Source organism: Astatotilapia calliptera, chromosome 4, assembly GCF_964374335.1.
Source record: "Astatotilapia calliptera chromosome 4, fAstCal68.1, whole genome shotgun sequence".
NCBI classification, from domain to species: domain Eukaryota; kingdom Metazoa; phylum Chordata; class Actinopteri; order Cichliformes; family Cichlidae; genus Astatotilapia; species Astatotilapia calliptera.
The window spans coordinates 34,565,536-34,591,067 of record NC_137425.1 but is presented as its reverse complement, the minus strand read 5'-3'; the positions used below and the strand labels follow the sequence as shown (position 1 = coordinate 34,591,067).

General features: G+C 42.6%; 1 long non-coding RNA gene across 1 annotated transcript; it reads right to left on the bottom strand.

Moving 5' to 3' along the window:
• Nucleotides 1-5,810: 5,810 nt before the first annotated feature.
• On the bottom strand, nt 5,811-14,320 carry LOC145428396 (uncharacterized). Its single transcript, XR_013908690.1, has 3 exons — nt 14,140-14,320; nt 13,918-14,058; nt 5,811-6,322 (listed from the first exon to the last, which is right to left on the bottom strand). It is a non-coding gene; the product is annotated as an uncharacterized LOC145428396 (long non-coding RNA).
• Between the last annotated feature and the right edge of the window lie 11,212 nt (nt 14,321-25,532).

Here is a 25,532-nt window from a genome sequence, read left to right as displayed (position 1 = left end):
TGTAGAGCCAAATACTGTCAGTAAGGCCTCTGCAATGTTCTGAAGATAGTCAAACTTGTCAGGTAGTGATGTCCAGCAGGTGAACATGCAGCTCCATGAACACACACAGCTGTGGATTCCAGCTGCTTCGATGTTGCATTAACTGGCATTAACTCAGCCAGTTAATGTGAGACAAATCCAGCTGCTCATTAAAGATTTCTGGTTTGATCAGAAAATAAAACATTGGTCCAAACACCTGAAAGTCCCAAAAACACATTGTGAATTCTGTCTCGAGTCTACGGCTGTATCCGTGTATCTCCGTGGTGCTGATGCTGCGCTGAGCGCACAGCTGCTGAAGCTTTTGAAGTGTCGGAATGTAGAAAGATAATAACGTCTCTCTCACCAGTAGGCAAAGTTATTTTAACCCAATTACAAGTTGAATCTGATTGTTAGGGTTGTTAGCTAAGATACCGTCATTAAGAAGCAGCACAACTAATGTGTCTATGTGAGCTGATTTGCGATGTGCACCGCTGGTGCGGCCATTTATTTTTTAATGCACCTCTCAGATTAATTCACTGCGTGTCGTGCCCAGGGCTGGACTGGGACAAAAAATCAGCCCGGGCATTTTGACTACAGACCGGCCCACCAGGTATTATAGGAAAACCATAAAGCCTTTGAATGAAAACAAATGCTGTTGTGACAGTGATGTACAGTCTTGTTGGTATATGTATGATTTCTATACATTTTACGTCAGATAAAAACTTTGGTTGTAAGCTTCAGATAATTATTTAATAACAGCCAGACATTTTAAATGAGAATAAGGAAGTATTTCTTTGTGCCCCCCTTTCCCTGTTAATGCCCTACCTGGCCCCCTGGCAAAGCTTTGCTAGACCCGCCCCTGCATAGTTACCAGCTGTCGGCTACTTAGAAAAGGATCCTGGTGTTATTTGTCTCTCAGAAACAGTTCATAACTTCCCTTCAACTCATTCATGTCACCTGAAAGGTAAACCTGTTTCTCCATCACCTGTTCAGCTCTGATGATTCAGTAAGGACATCTCCTGGTTTCATCTTCATGTTTCCCTCTCACCACATATCCAAACCAACATCAGCTGATAGTAGAAATTAATATTAAATAAATTCTAACAACACCCGATCAAGCTTAAACGTGCTGCTGTTGTTGTTGACATCCGCTGGTTTCCTTTTTCTGGCGCAAAGTGGGCGATAAACAAACAAGAGAGCCAATCAGCTGATCATTGATCAGATTCATGATTGAAGTAGAAACAGGTGAGGGAGGAGGAGAGAATGAGAGAAGAAGAGGCAGCTGACAGCGTAACGACAGAATAAATCCAGCTTTGTGTCTTTTTCCTTTCTAGCTGAAGTACGGTGTTCTGACAAACCATCCTACTTTGGCAAAATGTCCTACCGTAAGTAGTTTATGCACATTTCTGTTGTCACAGAAAAATTCCAGCACAAATTTAAGTTGGTATGACAGTTTGCCACTTAACTTTGCCCATCAGAGTATGCTTGTAGCTCATATTCACAAAGGTAGGATGGTTCGCCACTGAATTTTAGCTGTGAAAATATGCTTCTAGCTCAGATTAACAAAGGTAGGACGATTTGCCACTAAATTTTAGCTGTTAGTATGCTTGTAGGTCACATTCACAAAGGTAGGATGGTCTGGCACTTAATTTTACCCGTCAGAATATTTTTCTGGCTAATATTCACAAAGGTAGTACGGTTTGCCACTTAATTTCGTGTTGTGCGCATGCGCAGAAACAATGGGTAGGATGGTTTGTCAGGTAGGATGGAACGGGACAAACTGCATTCCTTTTCAGCTCAATATGAAACGCGTAATATTTTCTCTGAATGTGGGACGATTCCGTCTTTTTACGGGACGGTTGGCAACTCTACTAACTATCAGTAGTATCATAGCACCCACCCAGCTGTATAGAAACTCCATCATGCTAGCTAGCACGCAGTACGAGTTATTGTAACTGACTGTAAAAAGTCAGCACAACAAAAATAAAACTCCACCTAAACTTGGTTTATATCTGACCAACATAGACTGCAGGTCATAACTTCTTACCTGAAGTTCAGTTCACCTGACACTCAGACCGGCGACCGCCTCGGGTCTCTCCTCTTGCCTCCCCTTCCCTCATCCACCTGCTGGCCTCCACCACCTGCTAATGTCTGTGAAGGTTCTCAGTCATCCAGGTCATCGTAGTCAAAGGAGCTTGCAAAGAAAAGCGTCTGGACTTCTTTAAGTTACTTGAAGACGTTTCACCTCTCATCCGAGAAGCTTCTTCAGTTCTAAGGTCAAATGGTGGAGAGTCCCAGATATAAACCTAGTGGGAGTATCCCCCCACAGAGGGACAAAAGGACCCCCTGATAGGGCTGGGCGATATGACCCAAAATTCATATCTCGATATTTTTTAGCTGGATGGCGATATAAGATATATATCTCGATATATTTTTTTAAAGCCATAAAGTAAGAACAAAAAGAGAGTTCTTAGTCAAAGCTGTGTCCCAGATGTCACACAGGCACTTTTATTAACATAGAGCAGATGTACATAAATTTACTCAAAAATAAATTATGAGCATTTATTAAATAATAATGCTCCATAAATAAAAGAAAACAATGTTGTTTTTGTGCATAACAAAGAGCTCACAATTGTGCAGTCAAAATGTAAACTAAAAGACGCTGAGCACAATAACAAAGACAGATTTCACAGCTGCTCTGTTCCCAACTTCTACTGAGTGACTGACAGCCTGGAGTTTGAAATCCGCTTCGCAACCACGTCTCTTAACAGGTGCCATTTATGGTCCTTATACACAGTAGGGTAATATTACGTTGAAGCACAGTACGTATCACTCCGCGAGGCTCAGCCGTAATCCTCCGACAATCCATCAAGCGGTGCAGCTCCGTAGCTTACTAAAGTCGTACTAAAACATTTTTGGACAGATTGCTGAGCGCCGTGTTCCACATAAAATCGGTTCGCGGCCATCAAGCACAACCAGAATTCATACATAAGGCGCGCTGTCAACTTTTGAGAAAATGAAAGGATTTTAGTCCGTGCAGCACCTCTGGGCTGCATGGCGTTAGCGTGGTTAGCTCGTTAGCGTGGTTAGCTCGTTAGCGTGGTTAGCTAGCTAACGTTTCTCGCGGTTAGTATCATGGTTGCTAGGCAACCTGAGCAGCGCGACGACTGCCAGACCGTCCCATTTCACAAGCCTCTCATTTCCGCACTTCTCGTACTTCCTAGTACGCGCCGTACGTAGTACGCGAACTGCGCGTACCCCGAAGCGTGCGGTCACTGGATTGGGTCACAGCCCATGTGTGCTCATAGCCCCTAAACAACAGTGCAGTCTGCTAGTTCAAATGCACAACAACATAAATTACAACTTACTGTACAATGAACACACATCGCTCACTGAGTTAGGTCATTCTTGCACCTTTTTTAAAACACACCCCTTTAGCTTACATCTTGAAAGTAGTGCAAGCCATATGGGTTTATATTCCAAACAGTGACACACGAATTTGATCACCGAAATCCGCTTAACATGGCTGCTAATTTTCAAGCTTACTACCTTATTCACGGTTAGCACACTAATAATAATCATTAACCACACATCATAACATAACCAAACGATAACATATAGAAAGAAACAATGTACGTATAAAACACAAATTCTTACCTAGCAGGAGAATAAATAATCAGTATTTTGAGGCTACTGCATGTACAGATGTCACTGCTGGCTCACATGAGCTACCTCTGAGAACCCCACAGTTTACTCCCCAGCTGACTGTCGCGAAAGAGTCGTAAATCACCGGCATTGTAAAACTTTAAATTATTCCAGGGCATGTTAAAAACAAAATACCAAACAGATGTGCTGGATATTAAACGGTATCAAACGACTAAATGAACACAGGGTTACAATTACATTCTACCATCGTCACATCGAGAGTTTATTCATTAATCATCAGAGTTCAACAATGTGACATCCAGTTGAAAACAACTTCAGTAACGCCAGCAAAACAGGCTAACAGTAAATAACAGCACAAAAACAGCCGTGCTTATCGACAGCTCGACATATCCTCAATCCGGTCACATTTTAACTGTCCGTTTTACAGCCTCTTCCAGAAAACGAACGCTTACGCGGTACACTATACACATATACAGTATATTGATTTTATTTGGTTTTAGAGTTTAACCTGAAATCTTTTGCTGCTGAGCAGCAGAGCTCCAAAGCGTCCCCTGTAACCATGGTTACGCAGAGGCAACGGTGTTCCAACTCTGACGTCACGGAGGAGAACTTATTTTAAACTGATACCTGGATCAGCCTGCAACGTTTTCTGGCACTTTTCTGCTGAGATCCGGAGCTCGACGCCCTGGCACCCCGGGATAAGATGAGTTGCTGTTTTTTTCACGGAGAAAAAATAGTTAACACGGAATAACGTCAGTCTCAGATGGAAAAAAAAAGATGCAAGCAAAAGAGGACAGCAGATTGAGAAGAGATTTCTTCAAACGGTAAGGAGCTTCTACCAAGTGATATTTGATAAGGTTAAAACTTCAAGCTTAAATCTAATGTCCAGATTCATGCTAAACTTTTCTGATTACTCAGTGAATCTGTTCATACGTTGCCGTTTTAAGCTATTAATTTCATGGTGACAAATATCTTTGACAAAAAATGCAGGATTAATTAAAGGCTATATATGACTGCTAGGTTAGGAGCAAATACTTAAGAGAGAGAGAGAGAGATTTTTGCTCTGATAGAAATCTTTATTAATATTTATGGGAAATGGGCCTCTATTAGATTGTTTGTGGCCAATACAATAAATTGTCTCCTGGCTTTCAAAAAAAAAAACAGATTTAAAGTGAAACAAATATTTCCAAATCATGGAATGGTGCTGACATTATCACTCATTCCATATTGTTCCTAAGGTTTGCAGTCTTTCTCTACTTTAACTTTTGAAGTTGCATGTACACATAGGGCTGCTCAATTAATCGAATTTTAATCACGATTACGATCTGGGCTTTCAACGATCATTTAAAATGACTGAGCCGATTATTAGCCCCTCCCTCATTTATCCGCGACACCTTAAAGGCCGTCTGTGAAAATATTGTCGGGCATAAACCGTCCGTGGCGCAAAAAAGGTTGGAGACCGCTGATTAAGAGGACCCGAGGGAAGCTCGGAAAGCTAAGCAGAAGTTATTTGGAGAGGAGAGTGACTGCCGTTGGTTGAAAAGAGAGTTTAAAAAAAAAAAAACTTCAGTGGTGTTGCACACTATGTTATATTATTTTTTTAAAGTCATTGTTAACCCTTTAAAGCCGGTCAGAGCAGCACGCTCCGTTTTGCGTAACTATTTTTAAATCCCTGTAGAACCGGAACCGTGTAAGCTAGCGCAATAATTTGTTTTGCATATGAAACCGGAGGAGTTGTACTTACATCTGATGCCATCAGCTTGTCCTCGGTCACGGTTTCGTTCCACATATAGCTTTGCAAAAATTGCATAAAAAGCGCTTGCAGGAACAAAAACATAATATTCCAGAAACACGCTTTGCCGATCCATCAGCTGTTCGTAACACTTCCCACAGTGAAATGATGCACCTGCTGTTTTCTTTGCAAATTTGCATCATAGGATTGTTTTTTGTTTTTCCTGCAGTATATAAAAATTGCTGTATCTCCAAAATAAAACTATGAAGACACTCAAAATAAATTTCCTGTGGTGGGAAACTATTTTTTTGCAACTTTATTGTATTTAAAGTTTTGAGGGATAAACCTCTTAAACTTCTCCAAGTAGAAATATATGTAAACAAAACAAAAGCGATTTTCAATTTTTTTTAGTTTATTGCACTTTTTTGCAATTTATGTAATTACTATGGACTTAATGCATACATATTATTAAAATATGGGCTATAACAGTTGTATTGATGTATAGCAACTTGAAATGCTCCCAAAATGGCACTACAGCATGTACAAAAAATAAATAAAAATAATATAAGCTCTGGTGGACTTGGTTCTATAGTAGGTCTTAAAGGGTTAAATAAATATCGTCAAATAATCGTGATCTCAATTTCAGTGAAAATAATCGTGATTATCATTTTTGCCAAGAGCCTCTCCGATCGCCTAGGCTCCTCCGCCGCTGCACACTGGCTCCAGTGGTACCAGGTGTCGCCTTTGCCCCTCAGCTGGACCGCGTGAGAGGTTCGAGTGGTCACCTCGAAAGGTCCTGTCCACCTGGGCTCGTCCCACTTTCGCTTATACACCTTCAGCCACACCCACTTCGCCTCTGGCGTGGTCACCTCCTTTCCTGTTGGATCTCCCACCTGCGTAGTGAAACTAGAGACAAGAGCTTTTAGTGCTTTAAACTGTTTCACATGTTCAGACACTTTTACTTCCTCTCTTAATTCCCTTACACCTGCTGCAGGGCCTGGAAATTGTCTTCCTGTCAGCAGCTCATATGGAGTGAACCCAGTGCGCTGATTAACGGCGCACCTTACACTCATTAAGGCTATGGGAAGAGCATCAACCCAATTCATGTTAGTCTGTGCACAGATTTTTGCCAATTTGTTTTTAAGATTTTGGTTCATTCTCTCCACTTTTCCCTGAGACTGTGGATGGTAAACTGTACCATATCTATGTTGCAACCCCAACATACATTCCACCTCAGCGAGATCTCGATTCTTAAAGTGAGTGCCATTATCTGATCTTACCTTCTCTGGAAATCCATGCCAAGGGACATAATAATTCACCAGACATTTGATCACTGTTTTGCTATCCTCTCTGCGGGTAGGCCACGCCTCTGGCCAACCAGTCAGTCCATCCACACACACCAGCAGATATCTACACCCTCGAACGGCGGTTATCATGTCAGTGTAATCAATCACAATTTCCTGGCCTGGTCTTTCTGGCAAAGGAAACTTACCCATTTCTGGTTTCACGGTGGGCTTCGGATTGTGTTGTCCACAAATCAGGCAGGCTCTCACATGTTCCCTTACCAGGTTTTTCATGTAGGGATGCCACCAATGACACAAATCCCTTTCCATCTGGGCCACACCCACATGACCTAACCCATGAGCTTCTTTGATTTTCTCCTGGGCCACTCCTGCTGCGAGCACTGGTCGCCCGTCGGGCCCTCTCCACAATCCTTCTGATTGTACAGCCCCTCTTTCCTGCCACACCGCCTTTTCCTCGGGTGAGGCTCCTCCTTGCGCCTTTTCGATGTCCTCTCGCTTTTGGGCTGGCAGGTCTCCCCATTCCATACCCATACTTACCATTTGTTTTCCTTCCTTATAGCCTGCCGCCCGTTTTGCTTCCTCGTCGGCTGCTCTGTTTCCTTTCGCCACCCAAGTGTCAGAGTCGTCATGCCCTTTACACTTTATGATAGCGACCTCCAGAGGCTCTTTCAGAGCGTCCTCCAGCTGTCTCATTTCCTCCTCATGTTTGATCGGTTTATTTGTGGCTGTTCTGAATCCAGCCCTTCTCCATTGCCCCAACTCCACATGTGCTGCTCCGAAAACATATGCTGAGTCAGTATAAATGTTAACTCTTTTTCCTTTCCCTAATCTCAGAGCTTCTATCACTGCAACAAGCTCTGCTCTCTGTGCTGACTGAGGCCCTTCTAATGTTCCTGATTTCTCCACCAGCAGCTGGTCTCCAACTCCTTTCATCACTGCATAGCCTGTTTTCAATCCTTCACTCGGATCTCTAAAACAACATCCATCTGTAAAATAATCATCTGCCTCACTCACCGGTACTGCTCTCAAATCAGATCTTACTTTCTCTTCAACCTCTACTATTTGTGTACAGTCATGAGGTGTTCCCCCCCCATTTGATCTGCCATGTTAATCCCTTCATGTGTGAAGGTCAAGTTTGGAGACTCCAGAATCTTAGTCAGTCTCTGTTGTCTCAATGGGGTCATTGTAAATGCCTGTGAGTTCACATAGGCCACCACACTGTGTGTTGTGAGCACTTTCAGTGGGTGCCCTCTTACAATGTGAGCCACTTTCTGAATTATTTTTGCTACCCCTGCTGCATGTTGTGTGCACATGGGGTGTCTTTTTTCTGTGTTATCCAGGCCAATGCTGATATACATCAGTACTTGTCTCTTTCCCCCTTTTTTCTGAAACAACACACCATTTACTACTCCATTTGTTTCAGAAACATCAACTGAGAAATCAGAGTTATAATCGGGGATTGCCAAATCTGCTGCACGAGACAGGGCCTGCTTTAATTCAATGAACCGCATTTCAGCTTCAGTGGTCCAGTTGAGATTAGCTGTGAGATCTCTCATGCCGTGCTCTCTTACCAAATCCCTCAGAGGTTTGGTTTTACCCACATAGTCAGGAATGTAATGTCTGCTGTAACCTGTGAGCCCAAGAAATGACAACATTTCTTTAACTGTACGTGGCTGGGGGTGTGACATAATTGTTTCCCTCTGGGACGCCAACATGCCCACCGTCTGCATCGCCACCACACGACCTAGAAATGTAACTTCAGTTCTAACAAGTTGGAGTTTTTCTCTACTTACTTTAAAGCCTGTTTTAGCCAGCTGGCGAAGCACCGTCAGTGTCGCTTGAAAGCAAGCATCAGCTGTTTTAGCGGCAATCAGCAAATCGTCCACATATTGGATCAGTGTGCATCCTTCAGGTAAAACACATGGAGAAAGAGCGTTTTTTAGTACCTGATTGAAAATGCCAGGTGAAAGGGCAAAACCCTGCGGCAGCCGTGTGTAACGCAGCTGCTGGCCCCTGTAAGTGAATGAAAAAATATCTCTTAAAGATGGATGCAGAGGGAGACAAAAGAAAGCATTTGCCAAATCTATGCATGTGAACCACCGCTGATCTGGGGATAAATTAGTCAGAGCTGTGTAGGGGTTTGGTACAGGTACTGTTTGTGTCTTAAGGACAGCGTTTATTGCCCTAAGGTCATGTGCCATGCGATACTTGCCCGTGCCTGACTTTTCAACTGGGAGGATCGGAGTGTTCCATGCAGAGGAAGACGACTCCAGCACCCCCACCTGCAGGAGCCCTGAAATTGTTTCTGCAATCCCATTATCTGCCTCTGGACTGTGTCTGTATTGTGAACGCCAAATAGGGGTGTCATCCTTTAACTCAAATGTGATGGGTGAACAAAATGTTAAACCCACATCAGTTGGACCTTTAGACCACAGAGTGTCTGGGAGTTCTGTTAAGCCTTTAACAGCTTCCTCGTGATCAGATTTCTCCCTGCCATGTGTGCGCTTTAAAAATTTGTGCTCTAACACACTCTGATCAGTAGCAGTCACAGAAATTCGATATGTTTTACAACTGGGTGAGTATGAGACATCAGTGAGTTGTGTTTGTTGCCAATCTGTGGCCCTTGTGGCTGTTCTCACCATGGGGCCTAAATCTTTTGCTTGATGACCCTCGTGTACTTCCAAAGACACATGGGGAACCGCTTCATCCCCCATTCTATACCAACTCATTTTATCTTCAGGGAGTGGAACAAACGCTGCCACTCCAGCTGTACCAACATAAATGTCCTGAGAGTTAAGCTCCCAAGTTGTCTCATCTAAACACTCGTTAAACAATTCCTCATAGCACTCAGTGCGTTCGCGATCATAAAACAAGGTCACGTGGTAGGGGTCACGCAAGGGAGAGTAAACAGACATGGACATTATCCAGGGACGCCAGAGTTGGTACTGTGCCAGAATTCCATCTGATGTGGTCAGTCGCGCCCAGTAAATCTGCGCTGTACGTTCACAATCCTCAGATAACAGCCACTGTCCTCTCATTCCTGATTGCAAACAGGACAGCTGTGTGCCATCTTTCAAAGTCACTGTTAATCCATCAGCTCCACACATGATAGTAGCTCCAAGCTTAATGAGCAGGTCCCTGCCCAACAGATTAACTGGAACTTGTGATGAAATCATGTATGAATGGGTTAAGGACTGACGTCCTAACTCCGTCTTTAGAGGGACAGTCACTGGCAAAGTCATGGTTACCCCAGAGAAGCCGATAACACTGATTTTTGTGTCTGTGAGTGGGATGTCGTCAGGAGCCGTACGAATGGTGGAATACGTTGCTCCTGTGTCCACTAAAAAGGGCAGGTTACGTCCATGAACCCTCAGTGGCAACAGGGGGTCTGCCCCTCCCCCTATTTCCAGGCCTCTCTGTGGGGTGTGTCAGTATTGTCCCTGCTGCCCGTATTCCACTGAATACTGGCCTGGTGGAGCCATCTGTGAGTTGGGGGCCGACCATTGTCCACGCCCCCTTCTGGCTGAACGTGGCATGTTGTTGGTGAACGGCTGAGGTGGTTCTGGGCACTCTCGAAACCAATGTCCAGTCTGACCACAGTTGAAGCACACAGTCCCTGGCACATATAAACCTCCTCTTGGCGCACCCCTTTGCCTGCCCATGCCGCCGCCTCCTCCCCGTTGACCACCACGTGAGCCCCAATTTCCTCTACCGACCCCACGGCCACCCCAATTTGTGCCTCGCGCGGGTCCCGGTGTGTCTACTGGCAATGCATTAGGATCAACATCAGTCCCCATTTGCTGGAAACCTTGAGCTATCATTACTTTTGCTATTTTTTCCTCCTTTTTCTTCTCCTGTGCTTTTAGCCTCGCTTCACCCAGCTGTAATTTCAACAATTGCTCTTTCATGTTATCTGCATCCTCATTCTTAGCCATAACCTCATCATGAGCTGTCTGCAGGCGATGCACCAGATGTTTCTCCCACACATGAGACTCCGCTCCCTCCATGTCGGGATTATCAGTCATGGCCACTCTGACCTTTTCGGGCACACCTTTTAACACAGCGTCTCTAAACCACAATTGTTGCATCCCCTCTCTACCAGGATGCTGGCCAGTGTTAAGGGCCCATGTGGCTTTAGCCTGTTCTATGTACTCCCTTGGAGTTTGATCAGGCTTCCACAACAACTTCAAAATCTTAGCAGCATTTGGAGTGGGATATTTTTCACGTAATGCATGAGATATTTCATTCACAACACGGCAAAACGGGATGCTATCAGCCATCAATGCTGTACCTGCTATTTTTTCTATGTCATCCAGTGCTGTGCCTTTAACACATCTGGCCACCACAGCTCTGAAATCACCTAGGGCCAGTTGAACACCTGTAGTTGCTCTATCCAATTCTCTCAACCACCCCGCACCTCCGTCTGTAATAGGAGGTAATAACTCAATCAATGCAGTTACATCTCCCACCCCGTATGGCTTGTATTTCATGTGACCCCCAGCGGTCACCACCAGGGGAAATGATCCCGGCAGAGACAAAGTGTCCCTGTCATCCTGGCTCCGACGTGTCATGGGGTGTGGTTTGTTTGGAAGTTTAGGTTTAACTACTCTGCCTCTTCCTGCTTTTTCTCTAGCTGCTCTATTGTAAAAGGCCTCTTCTAGCTCCGGCACTGCATCTAATTTCTGCTTTTCCCAGACACTTACTGGTGTATTATCATCCAGTGTGCCTGATAACCAGCCCTCGTATGCGTCCCCATCGGGCCCGCACACCTCACCTATCTCAACCTGTGGTGCAACAACTACTCCACTACATGCCTCATCCTCAGAAATTTGATGACGCTGCTCTAGAGTTATTATAGCTGTTTCAAGCAGCCGCACAGCCCGCTCTTCTTCAGACTCTGCCTGCTGGGGAGACTGTTTCATGGGCGGTGACTGCACTCCGCCACAAGCTCCCTCTTCATTAACAAAAGTGGAGCTTTGTTTTATTCTTTCACCCCTCGGGGGTGGAGTAGGTCGTTTGGGCTCTTTAGATATATCACAATCTACATAGCCTCCTGTCACTTCTAAAACTTGGCCATTTTCACTAGAGAGACAGCCCTGCTCCACCCTCAGCACAGGGTAGAGGGGGGCGGGGGCCTGATAGGGAGGGGGAAAGCCAGTGAGCGATGACTTCACCGGAGAAGCCGGAAGCATCAGCTTCTCAGGCTCCTCCCTTCTCTCCCTCATCCAGTGCTCCACCCCCTGGCATGTCACAGCCCACCTCGTTACACGGGCTTTCTCCTCCTGAATTTCCTGCAACTTTTTCCCGAGTTTCCGCCTGCTCCAAAAAGCAGCCTCCTCTAACTGTGTACTAATGTCCTGTTCTTCTTCCTGGCGCTTCTGTGCTATTCCCAGAAGTAATTTTGCCAATGAACCTCTTGTTTCTCCTCTCACTCCTTCCTTATCACACAACTTTTTGACTTTCGCTGCCACAGCTGCAGCCTTTGATTTTTTCTCACCCACGCTGCCAGGTCGCATGACCCTCAGCGCCCGCAACAACTCCTTCACCTGCTCATCAACAGTTTTCCACTCACCCTGCATTTCTCCTCTTTCTATGTCAGATTTAGGACCCGACATATTCACACCACCACACACTTCTCGCCCTTTCACTCCTTTTTTTTTAAATTTTTAATACTTTAAATGTTTACACCACAGAGTAATACACCCAATTATGCCCGTCTATCTCTATGTGGCTCCGAATTCCCTCTTTATTCTAATTTCACACTCGTCAGGGGACAGGCACACAACAATTTCAACCACTGAAACGAGGAATTCAACCTTTTTATATTTCTTTACTAAATCTAGACTCAACGTTTGTTCGCAAAATGTGTCTTGTTCTAGTCCGGAAATAAATGTGAACCCGTGATTACACGGCCGTTCCAGTGTTATTTCCGTAGCTATGCGGGGGCCCTCACCTCCCCAAGTCACCACCTCAGCACCCGGACAACGCCGGTCCTGGCCACGCGTCCACGGACAGGAGGGTCGCTACTCCATAGGCAAATGTTCCACAGGTACACTAGGCATCAACCTTTGATCCTAAAATGTGTATTTGCTCTAATGTCCTCCTAATCAAACACATTAACCGTCACTGTCACTGTGTTCACGCTTCACACTCCACACAAAACACACTCAGAGCGCGCCTCACTCACACTCTCACTCAGTGCGCGCTTCACCCACAAGACAGCACCCAGAGCGCGCCTCGCAGCTTCACACACACTCTCTCACCCAGAGCGCGCCTCGCAGCTTCACACACACTCTCTCACCCAGAGCGCGCTTTGACACTCACACACAACACTTTTCCTCAGCGGGAATTTTACACAGAAACCTCTGAGCTCAACTGTTAGATCTTCTTAAAGCACACTGCACCATAGACCAAAATACCCCTTTCTCTGCGATTATGACCGCCACCACGGGGCAAAGTCGCATCATAAAAGTAATGCTTGCATCCCCGAAGTTATACCTGACATCATAAACCAGGTGTTGCTATGTACTTAAATTTTTACTTTGTATTATGGCCGCAGCCCTTTATACTCGACTGACGCCACAAACCACCGTCAAAACCTCTATCAAATGTACTAAAACTAGCACCAACCACTACTGCACTTCACGGCCGCACCACCGGAACACGCCGTATCATAAACCAAACCTACGGACGTGTTTCGCTCTCGCGTTGCCAGCGTCCAACTGCACCGTGAAGCCAGTATCTGCTTGTCCTTAAATCAACTTCTATTTCATAGCCGGCAAAAGCCAGGACATCACTGACACCATAAACAAAATAAACAAACCTCGACTTCAATGTACTGGACTAATGGCCGCGTCTTCAGAAGAAATTCTAACGTATTATTGCTACAGAAGCCAGTATTAGACAAAATTAAATGTGGAAGGTAAAGTGGCTGCAATCTAGTCCAACGTAGTATGTTATTAGTATCTCGGTAGAAGCAGATTACTGCAATCTAGACCAACGTAGTATGTTATTAGTATCTCGGTAGAAGCAGTTTATTTAACACCCTGGAATTCAGGCTCAACTTATGTTGTTAGTATCTTGCGCCAAAAACCAGACACCGACAAATTTACTGTGAAAATACATGTGACTCAGCGAACAGATTAATTTGGAAAGCCCAATATGCACATTTGGTATAATACAACAGGTTGTGCTTACCTTTTTGTTGTTAGACCGGTCTTCCGTTCGCCTTGCCCCACGATCTCACCAAAGGCCAAATCTGCACCTCCTCAGCACACCAAAGATCCGGGTCACACGGCACCAAGTTGTTGAAAACACGCAGTTCTTTGAATCTTTGGGCTGAAGGAAGGACAATACTCGGTGTATATATGCTCAATCAACAATCATTTATTTCGGTACACTTCACAATAAGAGCATTACAACGTCCGGACGGGAGAGATGCCTGCAGAGGTTCGACAGCATGTCTCAAAATGGTGGCAACTTTCACAGACTTTTATAGCTAATCCCGGCCCCCCTCCTTGTCATAAAAGCTGCATCTTCACATGTTTTTCTAATTCTTAGTGAGCCTGGCTCCTGACCTTGCCTCCCTGTCTTTCTGTGTGAAACTGGAAGGGGGGTGAAGAATGTGGTTTTATCTCTTCTGCCCAGACACCTAGTCTCCCTCCATGGCCTTCTTCACATGATTCAGCAGTAAAACATTCTCAAGAAAACAGTGTCAGACATTCACAGCTGATCAAGGATACAGAGTAATGCACATTTTGTCTAATGAACTACAAATGATTATGTTTCTTTTATTCAAGAGTATAATAGAGACTAAACTACATACATAGCACACCATTAGAACTAAAGGATAATATATGGCCTGCAGCTGTTAAGCTAATTTACTACCTTGGCTACTGGTCATAAAATGGCATATGTTTAACTACTAGTCATTAACAACACCATAATCGAGCAGCCCTATGTACACATATGCTTTAACTGCATATGTGTACATGCATGTTAACTGATGTGTGCTTGTGTGGTGATTTGAAGTTACGGTGCCTTAAAAAATTAATCATAGTTCTTGAACTTTTACACATTTTGTCACCTTACAACCACAAACAAAATGTGTTTTTTATTGACCTTTTCTATGATAGATTAACACAAAGTAGCACATAATTGTGAAGTGGTATGAAAATAATACATGGTTGTCAAAATTCTAAGCAAATAAATTTGGAAAAGTGTGGCATGCATTTCTATTCAAACCCCTGCTCTTCATAGAGCCACCTTTTGCTACAGTTACACCTGCAAGTCTTTTGGAGTATGTCTCTACCAGCTTTGCACATCTAGAGACTGAAATATTTGCCCATTCTTCATTGTAAAACAGCTCAAGCTCAGACAGATTGGACAGAAAGCGTGTCTGAACAGCAATGTTCAACTCTTGCCACAGATGCTCAATGGGATTTAGGTCTGAACTTTGACTGACCCTTCTAACACATGGATATTCTTTGATCTAAAGCATTCCATTGAAGCTCTAACTGTATATTTAGGGTCATTGTCTTCCTGGAAGGTAAATCTACATCCCAAGCTCAAGTCCTTTGCAGCCTCCAACAGGTTTTCTTCCAGAATTCCCATCTATTTAGCTCCATCCATCTTCCCATCATCTCTGACCAGTTTCTCTGTCCCTGTAGAAGGAAAACATCCCCACAGAATGATGTTGCCACCACCATGTTTCACAGTGGGGATGGTACGTTCAGGGTGATGAGCAGTGTTGGGTAAGTTACTTTAAATTAGTAACTTAGTTACATTACTAGTTACTTCCATCAAAAGTAACTCAGTTACTTCAAGTTACTCGTTACTTTCAAAGTAACTAGTTACTAGGGAAAGTAACTTTGGTTTTACTCAGACTTCTCTTGTTAATGTGTTGCTAACTGGATACCCAGCAAGATTGCCAGTCTTCTAGCTTGCTTACTTGCCACAGTGCACTGTGCCACCTACCAAAGGAAAAAATAATGTGCATATTTCCACGAGAGAAATCCCACGCCTGGACCGTTGTTGACCGCCGCCATGATTCTAGTCTACGTCACAGCGTCATGTGCGCTTTTTACATCCAACACAAAAACTGCAGTCGTGGTGCTTTCGATTGTACTCAGAACTCATAAATTCTGCCTTCCGAATAGGAAGATGTAGGTAACACCAGACTGCAGATGCGCTGCATACAGGGCTGGACTGGGACTAAAATCAGCCTGGGCATTTTGACTAGAGACGCCATTATTGCAAATATCATAAAGCCTTTGAATGAAAACAAACACTGTTGTGACAGTGATGTACACTGTCTTGATGGTATATATGTATCAATCTATCAATCGTTTGTTGTAAGATTCAGATAATTATTTTTTAAAAGCTAGACATTTTAAATGAGAATAAGAAAGAAAAGTATTTCTTTGTGCCCCCCTTTCCCTGTTAATTCCCTACATGGCCCCCTGGCAACACTTTGTTAGACCCGCCCCTGCACAGTTACCAGCTGTCAGCTACTTAGAAAAGGATCCTGGTGTTATTTGTCTCTCAGAAACAGTTCATAACTTCCCTTCAACTCATTCATGTCACCTAAAGGGTAAACCTGTTTCTCCATCACTGTTCAGCTCTGATGATTCAGTAAGGACATCTCCTGGTTTCATCTTCATGTTTCCCTCTCACCAGATATACAAACCGACATCATGACCAGCAGCTTTACAGCTGTGGCTCCAGCAAGCATCAGCTGATACTAGAAATTAATATTAAATAAATTCTAACAACAGCTGATCAAGCTTAAACGTGCTGCTGTTGTTTAGCACGACATCCGGTGGTTTCCTCTTTCTGGCGCAAAGTGAGCGATAAACAAACAAGAGAGCCGATCAGCTGATCATTGATCAGTTTCATAATTAAAGTAGAAACAGGAGAGGGAGGGGAGAGAATGAGAGAAGAAGAGGCAGCTGTGCAGCGTAAACACAGAATAACTCCAGCTTTGTGTCTTTTTCATTGTAGCTGAAGTCCGGAACAAACTGTGTTCCTTTTCACCTCAATAAGAAACGCGTAATAATTTCTCTGAATACGAGACGATTCTGTTTTTTAGGGAACGGTTGGCAACTCTAATAATTAACTGTATGAACAAAATAAAGTTCAACATCAGTAACATAGCACCACCCAGCTGTATAGAAACTCCGTCATGCTAGCTAGCACGCAGTACGAAAAAGTCAGCACAACGAAAATAAACTCCACCTAAACTTGGTTCATATCTGACCCAGAGAGACTGCAGGTCATAACTTCTTACCTGAAGTTCAGTTCACCTGACACTCTCGGACCAGCGGCCGCTTCGGGTCTCTCCTCTTCTCCCTTTTCCTTCATCCACCTGCTGGCTTCCACCACTTGCTAATGTTATTGAATCTGCGGAAGCTCCGCGACAGCCACCACACGAAGTAACGAATAACGAGCCTATCTAAATCCCAGTAACGAGTAACGCGTTCCCGGTTTTGGCATAATAACTAGTTACCGTGCTCGTTACCATAATAATAACGTAGTTACTGTAACGCGTTACTTAATAACGCGTTAGTCCCAACACTGGTGATGAGCAGTGTTATTTTTCTGCCACATGTAGCGCTTTTCATATAGGCCAAAAAGTTTAACTTTGGTCTCGTCTGATCAGAGTACCTTCTTCCACATGTTTGCTGTGTCCCCTACACCAGGGCCGTGCAGAGAGGTTTAAAGGGGCGGGTGCTCAAAGTTAAAAAGGGGCACATTGAACCAGGCTGAATAACAACAACACACATTCATCAAGAATCTAATATGGGAAGGGCAGGGCTGTGTTGATCTGAGACTGTAGACATTAAAAAGTCCATAGGAGAGGTGGTAGCTGATTAAACAAGTGTCATGAGATAATAACAAAGTGCAAAGATTGGTGACAGTGCTTGGAACCATAAGGACACAAAAAACTGTGAGAAATAATTTAGGCTCTGCCTGTGAATCACTCTTTGCTTCTCTTCTTCCTTCCATCCCATCATTTCATATATCACTCTCCACTTGCTGTCTATCTGAGAACAAGGCACAACTTGCTATTGCAATAAACTATAATCTAATTATCCACACCTAACAACTCCAGCACTTAATCTATAATAAAATGATGACAGAAAAATGTTATAGCACTGCCTTTAGTAGCCTCACACAGCTCCTGCTGTTTCCTCCTCATGTCCTTACCAGCCATGTCTGCACAATGTTATATCATGAGTAATATTTTTTTTTAAATCCATCTAAATAAAACACACACATGCACGCACACACAGTGACATGTTAGACCTTCTTCAGAATACTGTATATACTATGGGCATCACTGTGCTGATCCAGAATCCTTACATTATTATTTATTACTAGAGCTACAATAATAAAGCAAAGAGGAGGGGGAAGTAATAAATATGAAATAATGTATTTATGATGATTCCATTTGTTTTACTATCCACTCTGTGCAGGGGCAAAGCTTATTACATGTTTAAACTGTAGAGATACAATCATTTTACTGCTGTAAAATCCAAATTTTGTCATATTTAAAATATAAATCTAATATAATCTGCTTCTTAATGTATGTTATTTAAAATACAGCGTGTGTTTTTTAATATATTATAATTATAATAATGCATAATTATGTGGACATGCATATTAGATCGTTTTTTAGTGAAATATAATCCCTCCAGAAAGGCAGGAAAAGCCCGGAAACTTACTTTAAAACTAAATATGTTCCCTAAAACGGTGACAGAGCTACAGACCCATGACAGCCTTACACAGGTAGCCAGCAGCTGTGACCAGCACTACTTGTGCAGTTAACTCATTCACTGCCATTGACGGCTATAGACGTCAATTGAAAGCATACGTTTGGAAATGGCTGGCAGTGAATGAGTTAATAAAAGGACAGGTAATGTTTGTCGCGCTGTTGCACACACAGCACGCTCGTTTGTTTCAGTTCGTCAGTTGCAACAAGACAGCTTACCAACGTGTACGTAATAAGCTAATACTCCTGGGTGCTACACACTACAGTGTGCGCTGTACAGCTACTTACTGGTTTTGTCGCATCAGTCTGTGTCTCTGAGTTCACTTGTGTTTCTCCTGCAGCTCCGGGCCGCTAAAAATGCGCGTGCTCTTTGTGAGCTCGTTCCCGTCTCGTAACTAGCGCGTTCTGCCGTCAAGGGCGACCATTGGTTAAATGTGATCATGTGACTGGTCCGGGTTTTTTCTTCTTTCTTCCACACGCCTGGTGGGCGGTGCCACCCGATCACAAGGGCTGGCAAGGCTTTCGGAGCCTGGGGAGCGGACACCCGCACAAAGGGTGGCCAGGCGGCCCGGTCCGGGTTTTTTCTTCTTTTCTTCTTTCTTCCACACGCCTGGTGGGCGGTGTTACGAGTTCAAAATATTGGGGATGGAGACAAGATGAAAAACCAAAAGAACAACACTGGTCCGGTCGGGTTCAGTCAAACAATGATTTTAATGATCACACGCGTGGGAGATAAACACCGTATGCAGACAGCATCAGATCTCAAAATGGTGGAGCATTGCTCAAACTCTTATAGCTTCTGGTGCCTCCACCTTATCATAAAAGCCTAAACATTCACACTCTCTCTCACACGACGCCTAAGCTACGACCTTGGCTCCCTCTTTATCTGCTCCTGCTGAGATGGGGCAGAAAACTCCAGCATGTTCTGTTCTCTTCTAATCAGACAAATAAGGCGATGACTTTCTGCGAACAGTATTTCTTATAACTTAGCAGTATAATGCATCATAAAACAACATCATTCATTCACAATAAATCAGCAGTCTAAGGTAATGCAAATCAGTCTAACAAATGCAATAGTTATCAGCTTCTTCTAATTCAGGAGAATAATGCAAACTAAAACTACATAATAATTCACAATCTTTAATTAGGCATAAAATAATATTATAACCCAACATTATATTTGACAATTCCCTCTGTTGAGCTCTGGATTCTCCAGAGCTCACCTACACCCTGCAATCCAGTGTGGCCGGGTCCATTTCGACTCACTCCTCCGGCCCTTTGTCCCTCTGTTGGGCGAACCATGTGTGAGATGACCTCTGTGTTTGCGCGGTTCAGATGCAAGAAAAAATTATTTTTACAACAGTAGCAGGTACAGATGACACTCCCCAGGTCTCCCACAGCTTTATCTTGGTGCTACCTTATACCCTTCAGACGTCTATCCAAGGAGCTTTTGACCTTTACTTTATTGCTGCAGCCACCAGTGTCGTCCAGTCGGGTGGTCCTTTGCTCTTCTTTCTTCAACCTCAGGGGTTAGACAACCCTTCAGTCGTTGCACAGATCAGGGGATTATTCTGCCCCGATTTCAAACAACAATCTGTGTATCCTCCGGTCCGGTGTATCCTCCAGAAAAAGGAACAGGAACGTGTCCCCCTTTTGCCCAAGAGCCTCTCGAACCTCATTGGTTTGGTGTTCCTGGATTTCCGCCAACCCCTTCATGGTTATCGCTGTGTTTATGGGATCCATCCTTTCAGGTGACTAATCGGAGCCCAAACGCCATGACACTTGGACCCAGTTGGTATCTCGGCCATCACTGTGTCTGTCTCCGCTGCAAAGGATCCTCGTATATTTGTGACCTCGTCTGGTGTCTGTTCCTTTCTCTGTAAGAGACAGAAAACCAAAACACCTCCCTGCCTAGCCCTAATAATCTAATGTTGTTATCTATTGACCTTCCAGTGATTCAGAATTGATGTAGAACACTGAGAATGTCCCAGGGACTTATTCTAATCATATCCTATGTGTGTGTAAGCGTGTTTGCATTTAGCCCTCTGCACTCAAGGCGTTTCCTACACTTTATCAATCCGGACCATCACGCCGAACGAAGCTTATGACCTTCAAAAGACCGAGTGCCAACTCATTATAAGCACATTTGCAAGGTGTGTAAGAGAATTATTAGAACCACTCATTTTAACAAACGGCATCAAAAACAAATTAGCCATTCATAAACCCAACATTTGCCCCCCCCCCCAAAAAAAAAATTCAGTTCATTTCAATGATTCAATGATGAAAAATGATTTATAAAACCTTTAGGGTCACTATTAGCTTAAATTCACCAAAGTAATTAAAACACAAATGAAGTCATAGAAATGTTCATATAACCCTTGATTAATGTTAATACTCAACTCCCCCCCTGTTTTGACACATTCCCATGTATTGCGACTATTAACTCTTACAGCACGGGATATTCCTAATTTGGTTCAGGTGAATTGATAAACTTTGTGAAGGCAATTAACACACACAGTTGTGTAGATGTTCCCGTCCTGTTGTCTCGGGATGCGTCACACTGCCTTGTCTGAGGTTAGCTTCTGTTTCTGGGGATGAGGGGATGAGTGGTTAAGTGGAGGGGAGTGTACTCCCTTACCTTTTTCAAGGTAAGCTAGGCTAGCCTCCTTATGTGAGCTTTTCAAGTGCATTTTAAGGTTTGTGGGATTTTTTACCGTTTTATAAATCTCCCTCATAATTTGTCTCTTTCCACTACAAGATACTTGCTTTAAACAAAACACAGTCATATTCAAAGTAATCCCAAATTGAACTCTGTTGCTCTCTCCCGACCTTTTCCTGACATGATTCTGCACGAAGACGAAGCAGAAACCAATGTCGCCAACTCCTCACAGAGGGGAAATCGCTATTGGTTGCGCTAAAAATCGCTAGAAGTCGACAAAAGTCGCCGAATGACGCCATCGCCTAGTTTTGCATAATTGGTCATGCTAACCTCATTGTAACCCAAATTGTTGGAGAGAGAAATAATATCGTGGAAGTGACATAAAGTGGGTAAAAAAAAATATCCTAACTGCATTTAGAGTCTATTTAGAACTACAAGTTAAATTTGTTTTGCCATTATTGTTTGTTGTTTTTTGACACAATTCCAACCTTGCTCCTTCACCTGGGCTTGGACTGGCAAAAGTGATCCGAAATAGGCACTCCTGTGGAGTTACTTCGTGTGTGTGGGTTTATAACTAATTTTAAACCTTGTGATCCATAAAACAGCATAAGAGTAAAACGGTAAAACAAGAACTGACTGCGTTATAGCCCCGCTGCTTGTTGAGAGTAAAAGTGATACGCGCTATCACGTCTTTTGTTAAGGGGTCTGAAGACTTACTAAATATAGCGACAAAGTCGCTAAGTTGGCACCACTGGCAGCCGCACAGATGACTCCATTAACGTACCGCCACCTGCTGGCATAATGAGACAGCAAGGAAAAATCTGGAAACTAAATTTCATTTTCATTCTTGACTATTGTAGGGCACACACATCAATGAAAACTAAACACCTTTTGCTATAAGTTCAGTTAATTGTGTGTATGCTTTAAGCATCTACACCATTAAGTCCCTGTTTCTCTTTATTCTTTATTACTTACACAATTTTGTGCTATTTTCACCGTTTAAATTTTAATCTATTTTGCTATTTTTGCTCGTTCCGGCCATAACTTTTGCTATTTTTACTTTAAAAATTTTAAGCTTTTTCTTTTAATTTGTCCCATTGAAATGAATGGGAAACTTTCGCAATTCTGCCAAACCTTGCTTGTTTTTGAAACTTTAACTACTACCCCCTACTTTCGGCTAGAACAACCATTCAAACTTTAAAATGTTCACAAATTATTGGGCTATTCATGTATGATTCAGCTTTTTCATATCTTCTACCGTTTTCATCTTATCCCTCTTTACGTTTTGAGTTGCAAAACTGTGATTTTTCACAAAATCCATGCGTTGTTATGGTTGCTATGCTCTTGGCTTGAGGGAATGTCATGTTACAATAGATGTGCTAAATATAGTATTAATTTAAAATTACAATATTCACAGTTCATCACAATGCCTCTGTTAAATCACAGTATTTCTGCTATGTTGTATTACTTTTCTAAATCCTAGTGTTTCTGTAATGTTTAAGTATTTTTGGCTAAATGTATTTCTTTTCTGTTATCTTATACTATTTCCCCTAAATTCTTGTATTTTTTGAGAAGTTATCATGTTTCTGGTAAGTTACAATATTTCTGCTAAGTTCTGCTATACTATTGTATTTCTGCCAAGTATTATGTTTCCTCCAAGATATTGCAGTTTTACTAAGTTATTACATTTTCGCAAAGTTCTTTTCCTTCTACAAAGTTTTTACAATTTCTGCTACTTTTCGCATGCAGCTCCAGCTTTAAAGCATCCACACTGCATTTTCGCAGGAAATGCAAATTTTTCTAGTTTTAGTTAGTTTTGTGAACTTCATTACAGTTTTAGTTAATTTTTTTCCTTTTTTGTTTTTATTTTATTTCCGTTAACGCAAATGTTTTTCCACTTCTAGTTTTTGTTATTTCATTTGTTTTCTTTAATACTAATAACCTTGCTCTGCACACTGGGATAAACATAATCAACATTATCAACATTTTACTGCGTGTTATTTCATCATCTTATCGATTCAAATGCTCCATTTGCATGTGGTTTGGCACATTTACATTTGTCTAGAACTCCACTCTGTCTCTAAAGGTTTGAAGACTTTTCCATGTTTGGGGTCAACTTTTGAGAATTTGGAGCAGGAATAAGTGAAAGTTATGGTGTTATCACACCCTTTTGGGGCTTACCTTTCCCAGTTTTGAGTCCAATTCCTCCCTATTCTTTGCAAGTACCCCCTGTTGGTGGCGAGAAACTGTTGGTGTGGTCAAGTGGGTGCTGTAAAAACAAAAGCTCAGAACAGAACAGTCATCAGTCATGTACTTTATACAAAATTAACATATATTGAATTTCCTATTGATCCTCTGAGTGCAATGGTACATTTTAATTTAAATTTCTCAAAGCTAAGAACAATAATTTTTCTTTATTTGGCTCCTATTTTATGCAGCACCACCTCATGTCGCATGCCCCTGTCGGCTATGTCTCTACTTTTTCTAAATTATTGACTATTTCAATGAAAGGACCTAAAAGACGGGGACCAGTGTTTATTTCAATTTCAATTTCAATTTCAATTTTATTTCTATAGCACATTTAAAAGTCACAAGTACAACAAAGTGCTTCACAAACGAACCATACTTGCAATTTACAACAGGAGAAAACAGTTATCAAAGAATAAAATTATAAAATAATAATATAAGAACAGACATGAATCAGGGAAAATTAAGCTAAGTAGTTTGAAAAGCGAGCTTAAACAGATGGGTTTTTAACCGAGATTTAAAAGATTGGATAGTTTCCGACACACGGACATCAACCGGTAGGCTGTTCCAGAGTTTTGGTGCAGCGAAAGCAAAGGCCCGATCCCCCTTCGTCTTTAATCGAGACATTGGTTGCATTAGAAGCCCCTGATTAGAGGATCTGAGTGCCCTTGTAGGGATATATAGATTAAGAAGGTCAATCAAATAACTGGGTGCCAAGTTATTTAAGATTTTAAAAGTATATAAAAGAATTTTAAAAACAATACGGTATTTGACAGGAAGCCAGTGGAGGTCAGCTAGAATGGGAGTAATATGATCCTGTCTTCTAGCGCCGCTTAAAAGGCGTGCTGCGGCATTCTGGACTAATTGTAGGCGTTGAATAAGAGAGAGTTGGAGGCCTAAGTAAAGAGAATTACAGTAGTCCAGTCTAGAGGTTATAAAAGCATGAATGAGCCTTTCAAGGTCTTTATGTCGTAGGTAAGGCATTGCCTTCGAAATTTGGCGTAGTTGGTAGAAGCTGGTTTTTACCACTGCAGCCACTTGCTTATCTAATTTGAGGGAGCTGTCCAGCATTACTCCGAGATTTCTGACAGTGGGTGATAAGTGGCTGGCATAGGAACCTAAAGTCTCCGAAAGCTGTTTCAACGGCATGTGGCTACCAAAGACGATAATTTCTGTTTTGTTTTCATTGAGGGTGAGCGAATTATGCAGTAGCCAGTCTCTGACGTCACACAGGCAATTCAGCAACGGCAATAGCGGGGATTGAAGATCCAAATCCAAAGGGAAATAGATTTGGATATCATCCGCATAGCAGTGAAAAGAGATATTGTGATTTCTAAAGATTTTTCCCAGGGGTAACAGATAGAGAGAGAACAACGTGGGACTTAACACAGACCCCTGGGGAACACCGCAACGAAGGGGTGCGGGGGAAGAGGAGTGATTTCCCATAGAGACAGAGAAAAACCGCTCGGATAGGTATGATTTAAACCATGAGAGTACTTTGCCTTTAAGGCCAACTACATGTTCAAGTCTTGAAAGGAGAATATCATGGTCAACCGTATCAAAAGCAGAGGACAAGTCTAAAAGAACTAAAACCACAGGGCGCCCTGTATCAACAGTTACGAGGAGATCGTTAAAAACTCTCAGTAAAGCTGTCTCAGTACTGTGGTGAGGTTTAAAACCAGATTGGAATTTTTCATTGATTCCATTTGCCTCTAAGAAAGATTGCAATTGCTTGAGAACAATTTTCTCTAAGACTTTAGCCATAAAAGGGAGTTTCGATACCGGCCTATAGTTTGAGAGGACATTAGGATCAAGATTCTCATTACATATCTCCATTTTGAGTGTGACAAGTCTATCATTCCCCTGTTATTCTTTTTTTTTTTTTTTTTTTAACCTCTATAAACGTTAATTGACTCTTTACAGTGGCCCGCAATGATTAATAATAAGATGTTCAGTCATGAGTGAAATCAAAGCCTTTCTTCACTTTAGCATTTAACATTCCCAACAATATAAATGATATAATTAATTAAAACACAGTTATTCAAACACAATGTTTCTTAATGCAAACATCAGTAACTCCAAATTTGGCAACTTAAGGGTTAAGTCTGCAATTCACACTCCTGTGAAGTTACA